Raw genomic sequence first — 6,419 nt, 5'->3', positions numbered from 1 at the left:
TCTCAGCACTGTTTGGTAAGCCGCCCTACAAGTGTCAAGTATTGAATCTGTCTAGTGATGATATGAATTGTTATTAAATCACCTGTTATTGCTATGCAGGCCCCAAGAGCACCAACCTCAACCAGGACATACTGGTGAAGTTGAAGGCAGTTTACACGCTCGTGGAACAACTTTACACTGGAGCCCAGCGTGCCTTAGCCATAGTTGCCCTGTCAAATGAAGGCCCCACACTCCGGGGTGATGTGTTGAAGAGGTTGTCTGTGCTACCCCAGCGGTTCAATGAGTTAAATCGATCATCTACAAGAGCCGGAGCCGTATCTGCTTTAAGCCGGTCCAAAGCATGGCTACCGGAATTAGACCCGGTCGACATCGCCATTGGATACCCCAACCTTAAGGAGGATGGTACTCCGTTTGAACAGACGGACTTTGCTACTTGTGTGAAGGAAATACGTCATGTGGCTAGCATGATTGCCAATGAGGCAGACCTCACCAAGTATCATCCGGCTTACAACGCAGCAAATTAGAGCAGCCAAACCCGACTTATAACTTGACAAGCCTGATCCCCCCAGTCCGTAAGCACACCTTTGCCCCTGAAGTTGACCCGGCCGGGCTAATTGATGATGAAGCTAAATTTGAAGCTTTGAATGGCATTGACTGGTCATCATCAACCTTCCAGGACGCCGGACGGGACAAAGACACGGAGAGGGCTGACTCGGAAGCATCAGGCCAACAAGAGAATTAATTTGCCGGGTGGCTCATATTAGCAGCCTTCTGAAAAAACAATTCAATCATTTGGACTCAGGGAGTCATGTAATTGGGTAGAAATGACTTTGATCTGTCGTGCCATCGTGCATGTTTTTGGTGCTTAACACTGTTAAGCCGCCTCCTTTATATTCACCCTTTATACTTATCATCTATGTTCCTTGTGCAAAAAAAAAGTCCTAAAAGAATATTTTCAAAAACTTAAGTTAAACAGAAAGAAAAAGCGAAGCTTCTGATTTGAATACGAACAATAAGCCGGACCAAAGGGGGTTAAGCTATGATTCGAATACGATCAATGAAGACCCCTATTAGTTTTGGCATTGCACCGATCAAGAGGGTACCGACAGCTATGTTCTCTTTGGTTCGAATACGACCTATGTTTGAACAAGAAGCCCCCTAGTGACCTTGAGAGTTTTTTAATGACTCTGATTCGAATACGATCAAAGTCGGACCCAAAAAGGGGTTAAGCTATGATTCGAATACAATCAAGAAGCCCCCTTTTGGGTTTGGCATTGCGCCGATCTGTTCGAATACGACCTATGTTTGAACAGGAAGCCCCCAAATGACCTTGAGACTCTGATTCGAATACGGTCAAAGTCGGTCCAAAAAAGGGTTTAAGCTATGATGTGAATACAATCAGTAGCCCCCAATTGGTCTTTGGATTTATGATGAAGAAGACATATAATCATTTGAGGATGAAAAGGGACAGAGGTCCTGCTTTATTACTTATCATAATATATACATCGTCAAAAATATGTACATCATAAGAGCCAGTAGCTCAAGTGTAGTAAGGCCGAAGATGAGCAATATTCCACGGCCGGCGGGTCTCCTCCTCCAGCTTACGTGAGTCCTTATGCTCTCGAACATCGATAAGGTAGTATGACCCGTTGTTCAAGTTCTTGCTGACCACAAAGGGCCTTTCCCAAGGTGGGGATAATTTGTGTGCATCAGTTTGATCCTGGATGAGCCGGAGAACCAAATCACCTTCTTGAAAGGTTTTGGACTTAACCCGGTGGATGTGATAACGGCGCAGATCCTGTTGGTAAATCATAGAGCGGGCTGCTACCAAGTCATGCTTTTCATCTAACAGGTCAAGTGCCTCCTGACGCGCCTGTTCATTATCAGCTTCAACGTGAGCCACCACGTGGGGCGAGTCATGACGGATGTCACTAGGAAGAACCGCCTCTACTCCATAAACCATGAAGAAAGGGGTGTAACCCGTAGATCTGTTGGGGGTAGTATTGATACTCCATAACATTGATGGCAACTCCTCCACCCAACAATCCGGCATCCGTTGTAAAGGAACCAGAAGCCGGGGTTTGATGCCTTTCAAAATCTCCTGATTGGCTCTTTCGGCTTGACGATTGGACTGGGGGTGAGCTACTGATGAAACGTCAAGCCGGATATGCTCACGTTGACAAAACTCCTCCATGGCACCCTTGGACAAGTTAGTGCCATTATCAGTTATGATACTGTGGGGGAAGCCAAAACAGAAAATCACCTTTTTCATGAATTGAACCGCCATTACTGCATCATACTTACTGACCGGCTCTGCCTCAACCCACTTTGTGAATTTGTCAACCGCCACCAAGAGGTGGGTCTTTTTATCCTTGGATCTTTTGAAAGGCCCAACCATGTCAAGCCCCCATACTGCAAACGGCCAAGTAATTGGAATCATCCTCAATTCTTGAGCTGGTACGTGAGCTCGCCATGAGAATTTTTAACAACCATCACATTTACTAACCAGATCCTCTGCATCAGTGTGAGCCGTCAACCAATAAGACCCATGACGAAAAGCTTTGGCCACAAGGGACTTTGAACTGGCATGGTGGCCACAATATCCTTCATGAATCTCATGAAGAATCTCTTGACCTTCCTCAGGAGAAACACAACACTGAAACGCCCCAGTGACATTGTGATGATGCAACTCGCCATTGGCAATTGTCATTGACTTAGACCGCCGGGTTATCTGTCTAGCCAAGGTTTCATCCTCAAGCAACTCGCCTCAGGTCATATAAGCCAAGTATGGCACTGTCCAATCTGAGATGACGTGAAGAGCCACCACCAACTGTGCTTCTGGGTCAGGAACAACCAAGTCTTCCTCTGTAGGTAACTTAACAGAAGGATTATGCAGAATATCCAATAAAGTGTTTGGTGGTACCGGTTTACGCTGAGATCCCAGCTGGCTTAAAGCATCAGCCGCCTCATTCTTTCTGTGATCAATGTGTTCCACTTGGTAACCCTTGAAGTGTCCTACAACAGCATCAACTTCACAGTGATAAGCCTCCATGAGGGGATCCATGGAATCCCACTTGCCTGAGACTTGTTGAGCCACCAAATCTGAGTCGCCAAAGCATCTTACCCGGCTTAAGCTCATCTCTTTAGCTATTCGAAGACCATGGAGCAAGGCCTCATACTCAGCTGCATTGTTAGTGCAAGCAAACATCAACCTTAGCACATAACAAAATTTGTCACCTCGAGGGGAAGCTAAAACAACTCTAGCCCCCGAGCCCTCCAATTGCCTGGACCCATCAAAGTGATAGTCCAATATGTGTTGTCTGGCTTCTCTTCAGGCATCTGTAGCTCTGTCCAGTCGTTGATGAAATCCACCAGTGCTTGAGACTTGATAGCAGTGTGTGGCACATACTTTAAACCATGAGGCCCAAGCTCAATGGCCCACTTGGAGACTCGTCCTGTGGCTTCTCTATTTTGGATGATATCTCCTAAAGGAGCAAAACTGACCACAGTGATGGGATGACCTAGAAAATATTGTTTAAGCTTCTGGCTAGCCATGAACACCCCATAAACAAGCTTATGCCAATGTGAGTATCTCTGCTTGGATTCAATAAGCACCTCACTGATGTAGTAAACCAGCCGTTGAACCGGATACTCTTTACCGTCCTCCTTGCGCTCCACTACAATGGCCACACTGACAGCACGTGTGTTAGCAGCCACATATAACAATAAGGGCTCCTTATCAATGGTAGCAGCAAGGACCGGTGGCTTAGCCAGCTGCCTCTTCAAATCTTCAAACACATTGTTAGCATCATCAGTCCAGACAAAGTCATTGGTTTTTTTCACCATCTGATATAGCGGTGTGGCCTTCTCACCTAACCGGCTTATGAACCGGCTTAAAGCTGCAATACAACCTGCCAGATGTTGAACATCATTGATACACTTGGGTTTTGCCAGACAGGTAATAGCCTTGATTTTCTCCGGGTTAGCCTCAATACCTCTGTTAGAAACCAGAAATTCCAAAAGCTTGCTGGCCGGCACACCAAAGACACACTTGGCCGTGTTAAGCATCATATTGTAGACCTGGAGATTATCAAAGGTCTCCCTTAAATCATCTATTAGTGTTTCCTTCTCTCTGGATTTCACCACGATATCATCCGCATAAGCATGAACATTACACCCAATATGAGTATGAAGACAATTCTGCACACAATGTTGCTAAGTCGCCTGAGCACTCTTGAGCCCAAAAGGCATAGACACATAGAAGAAGGCCCCAAAGGGAGTAATAAAATTTGTCTTCTCCTGGTCCTTAACTGCCATCTTGATCTGATGATATCCAGAATAAGCATCCAGAAGACTCAAACGCTCACAACCCGCTGTAGCATCAATGATTTGATCGATATGAGGAAGAGCAAAGGGATCAGCCGGACAAGCCTTGTTCAAGTCTGTGTAATCTACACACATATGCCAAGTGTCATTCTTCTTGAGCACTAGCACCGGGTTAGCCAACCACTCAGGATGAAATACTTCAATAATGAACCCAGTTGCCAAGAGCCGGGCCACCTCCTCACTAATGGCCTTACGCCTCTCCTCATTAAACTGTCGAAGAAACTGCTTGACTGGCTTAAATTTCGGATCAATATTGAGACTGTGTTCAGCGAGTTCTCTCGGTACACCTGGCATGTCAGAAGGTTTCCATGCAAAGATGTCCCGGTTCTCACGGATGAACTTGATGAGCGTGCTTTCCTATTTGGGATCCAGATTAGCACTGATACTGAACTGCTTGGATGAGTTGCCAGGAACAAAATCAACAAGCTTGGTGTTGTCGGCTGATTTAAACTTCATTACCGGGTCATGCTCCATAGTGGGCTTTTTCAAAGATGTCATATCAGCCGAATCAACATTATCCTTGTAAAACTTCAACTCTTCCGCTGCACAGACTGACTCAGCATAAGCCGTGTCTCCTTCTTCACACTCCAATACCTTCCAACTGCCATGAACCGTGATGGTCCCCTTGTAACCTGGCATCTTGAGCTGCAGATAAACATAACACGGACGCGCCGTGAACTTGGCATAAGCCGGCCGTCCAAACAGAGCATGATATGGGCTCTTGATTTTGACCAATTCAAAAGTTAACTTCTCAGCCCTGGAATCGTGCTCATCTCCAAAGGCTACCTCTAGTTCAATCTTGCCAACTGGGTATGTCGACTTACTAGGAACCACTCCATGATAAACAGTATTGGACTGCTTAAGATTCTTATCAGTTAACCCCATGCGATGGAAGGTTTCATAATAAAGGATATTAATGCTGCTACCTCTATCCATGAGCACCTTAGTAAACTTGTAACCACCAACTTGAGGTGCCACCACCAAAGCCAAGTGACTCGGGTTATCAACCCGGGGCGGGTGATCCGCCCGACTCCACATAATGGGTTGCTCAGACCATCACAAGTACTAGGGAACTGCCGGCTCAACGGCGTTCACCGCCCTCTTATGAAGCTTCTGGTCCCGTTTGCACAAACTTGTGGTAAAAACGTGATACTGCCCATTGTTCAACTATTTTGGATGACTCTGATATCCAGATTGCTGCTGTTGCTGACCCCCTTCATCAGATTGTTGATTGTAACCACCTTGGCTACAATGATTAAACCCGCCCTGGTTATTCTGGTGGCCTTGAAAACCGGAATTAGAGCCGCCACCTCCATGACTCGGACCATGAAAACTGCCGCCGACTGAGCAGACGCCCGGCCCATGATTGCCATCAAACATGTTAGAATTCTTGAAAGCCTTCATAATTGTACAATCCTTCCACAGGTGAGTGGTCGGCTTCTCCCGAGTGCCATACCTTGGACAAGGCTCATTTAGCAACTGCTCAAGAGTGGGACCTGACCCGCCAGACCGAGGAGGTGGCCTCCCCTTACGTCGTTGATTGTTGCCCTGCGCATTAGTGTTAGCCACAAACTCCGAGCTACCATCAGCCTTACGTTTGTTGTTGCCTCCTTGATTTGCCGAGTTATGCTGAGAGCCCTTAGCGTTGTCGTTCTTCTTTCCCTTCCCTGTCTTCTCATTGTCAGACTCGGGAACCTTGGTACTATCAGAGTCGGCATACTTGACTAGAGCCGCCATCAGCTAGCCCATATCATTACAATCACGCTTGAGCCACCCCAGCTTCTGTTTCAGAGGCTCAAAACAGCAATTATTCTCCAACATTAAGACTGCAGAGCCGGCGTCCATCTTATCAGATGAATGTATTATGGCCTTGACCCGGCGCACCCAATGGGTCGTGGACTCACCCTCCTCTTGCTTGCAATTAGTCAAGTCCACAATCGACATGGGCTGCTTGCATGTATCTTTGAAGTTCTGAACAAACCGCTCTTTTAACTCTGCCCATGAATCGATGGAATTAGGTGGCAGCCCCTTCA

Source organism: Triticum dicoccoides, chromosome 6B (assembly GCF_002162155.2).
Source record: "Triticum dicoccoides isolate Atlit2015 ecotype Zavitan chromosome 6B, WEW_v2.0, whole genome shotgun sequence".
Lineage (NCBI taxonomy): Eukaryota > Viridiplantae > Streptophyta > Magnoliopsida > Poales > Poaceae > Triticum > Triticum dicoccoides.
Note: the sequence above shows the minus strand (reverse complement) of the source record.